This window comes from Myotis lucifugus, unplaced genomic scaffold, assembly GCF_000147115.1.
Source record: "Myotis lucifugus unplaced genomic scaffold, Myoluc2.0 scaffold_155, whole genome shotgun sequence".
NCBI classification, from domain to species: Eukaryota; Metazoa; Chordata; class Mammalia; order Chiroptera; family Vespertilionidae; genus Myotis; species Myotis lucifugus.
This window is the reverse complement of record NW_005871203.1, coordinates 2,045,458-2,048,529: the sequence shown is the minus strand read 5'-3', so window position 1 is coordinate 2,048,529 and position 3,072 is coordinate 2,045,458.

Sequence of the window (3,072 nt, the reverse complement as noted above, 5' to 3'; positions counted from 1 at the left end):
TTTCGGCTGCAGTAATGTCCGTGTCATTCAAGGGCGAGAGAGGAGGCTCAGCTGGGTCATGGGCGACCTTTAGAGCCATAAGAAAGCGGTCCTTCCTCGGAGCTCCCGCCGCAGGCCGCCGGCTCCCACAGCCGAGGCGCGTTTGGGGGTGGTGAGAAAAATTAGCTCTGGGAGCACAGGGGGCACGTTCTGAGCACATTTGAAATGGTTTATAACCTAAGTTCTATCTATGGACCCTCAAGGAGCTGAAGTAACCCCTCCAAGTCAGCATGTTAGGTCCAGCATCACCAGCTTTCCATCCCAAGTTGGAAAAGATCACACTTCCTTTGGCTAGCCCGGTTAAAGAAATTGTCGTGCCACTGGGGGCTCTGGCAGGAGCCCCTGGGTGCCCCCATGCCCACCCTGATGTCAGACTGACTCCCACCCTCCTGTCTCCCTCCCATAATGTCCCTGAAAGATCACAGACGGTAGGCACTGAGACTGCGCATGAAGCCACCCATGTGGGGTGAGCGCTGACCTCGACAGGAACAGGAAAGGGGCAGCTTTGGCAGAAAGCAGGACATCCCGGACTGCCCTCAGCACTGGACAATAGCAAGCGTCACCCCCTTAGGTTTTAGGAGTAAAATTCAACTTCTAAATAGCACCGAATTCGGTATTATCTAGCCATGCCATCAAATTCAGCCCTTTTTCTAACGCTAACCCTACTTGAGAAATATAAAGCTGTAAAATAAGACCTGATCTATTCTCTGTCAGGATATTTAGGGATGTCTTTTTTTTTTTAGGAGGATTTAATTTTAGAACTAGCAAAAAAATTCTGAAAAGTGAATTTCATAAGACCTCCAGAATCCCAATGACATTAAATAACTTTATTATAACTAGTAACAACTGTTGCATAACTGAGTGAGAGTAATCATAAAATAGCTAGCACTTATCCATCCACTATATCCCAAGCACTGTGTGATTTTTAAGCAATTGCAGTGGATTATTTCATTTCTTCTTCACAATAATAAAATTAGGAAGTACTATGATTAGACCCACATTACAGATGGAAAAATGGAGACTCAGAGAGGGTGAGTAACCCATCGAAAGCCACACAGCTGGGAAACTGGACACCACTTTTACAGCAGGGCATGCTGCCTCCTCGGGCTGCATAGCAGCTAGGAGCTTGGAATACAGAGCCAGATGGAGCCCAGTCCATAGACCCGCAGAATTTATTTCAGATTTTTGATCCTCCAAGATTTTTTTTCCCAACAACAAAAATGTAGATCAGCTTTTCTATTGCACACACTACGCGTACTGTTGAAAGGAATAAAGCAGCGTCCTTTGCATTGTCCCCTGCTGCCCCCCAGCCCCCAAATTAACTACCAGTAACGGGTTGGAGTACACAATTTCAGGTTTTTCACCCCAAGGTGCTTGTTTTCAGACTCCATTTAATCAAGCTAAATGCAACAAACTTTTATTACATATTTATCTATTTATTTGCCCAATGCTTCTTCATAGATAAACAGGACAAGGTAGAGGTTATAATGATAAAGTTCCAGAGAGTTCTGGGACACTTGGTACACTTTGCCTGAGAGTCCAATGCCCGTGCTGGCACCCTGCCTCTTCTTATGACCATTCCTACTGATTTGAAGAACTCTCCTGTGCATGTGTCCCCAGCCTCCCGCCCCTGTGGCCAAGTCCATGAGCCATGCTGAACCACCTGTTAGGTAAAGGTACATGCTCTCTGTGTTCATACCAAAGTCCAAAGTGTAACGATCCAACAGCCTTTGCCAGAGGCTAACTGGCACGTGGAAAACAGACACTCCTTTACAACCTATTGGTTGAAATCAGAGTGATAACAAGATCATTTTAGGCAAAAGAACCAGGCTGTTGATGTACTTTTCGGGTACGAATTATCTCTGTGGCACTTAGAGGAGCCAAACTTATCACATAAGGCTGGGTTAGGTAACGGTGGACGTGCCAGCTGCTAGCCAGGCTTCGGGGTAATATCAATAAACGCAGAGCCAACCAACCACGCAGGAGAAGCACTTGGCGTCTACTCTCCACCTGTAATAGTCAACAAAGTAGGAAATCTCTTTCGGTTCTTTTTCCTTAGAATTGAGCTGATGGTAGTGACACACAGTTAGGGCAGAACTCACACATCTTGGCTAGTCCAGGGCGACCTCCTCGCCTACTGTGGGTTAACTTCTTACTGTAAAGCAGGCCCGAGTCCATCTTGGGAGATCACACACCCATGTCAAAGCTGGAAACTCTGGGTGCCGGATTACCATTCAGGAAGGCCGTCTGAGCACCCCAATGAAGAGACCTGCGTTCATTATAAACACCCACTGTGTGCATGAACAACTGCTGGATAAAGTGAAAAGGGCCAGAGAGATCCCTTAACACGAAGAGGTCAGAGGTGTCATTCAGTGGTTCAGGTAAACATCACTGCGGAGCAACAAAAGAAAACCATGACGTTGGTTTCTGGAAGATTCTGGGATGTGAAAACCAAGCTCTCCCTCCCCGTGTGCAGGGAGGCAGGAAAGAAAGGGGGTCAGGGCAAGACCCCCCCCCCCCCACCCAGCTGCTCCTCAGAGCAGGGCCGGCCCTCCCTCCCGGGCCTTTGAACATTCTTGTCATAGTCTGTTCCTCTAAGCGTCAATAAACAAACAGAAACCATAATAAGTAGCAAACTACACAGTATTTAAGATGAGGTTGCTCTGAATCACAGTTCCCATCATTTGAGCGAGTTTCTTTTCTCTTTCTTTCACTATGAAGAGATTATATACTGCCCCCTCCTGGTGCTGTCCCCCACCTCCACCTTCTGAAAGGGTCCGGGCAGCGAGGTGAGGCGCCCTTCAGCGGTGGGCTCCCCAGGGCGTCCGAGGTGGCCTCCCCTCAGAGACTCCCAGGATGTCTAATAAGAGCAAAGAAAACAAATTTAATTTTCGGTGCAACTTGAGGATAGGAGCGAAGTTTATCTTCGCAGCCTCGCAGGGAAGATAAAACTGCTGGTTTGTCATCCCTGCCATTCCTAGTCTCTCATCCCAGGCACCCCCTCTCCCCTCAGGACCCTCTCCTCCCGCCTGC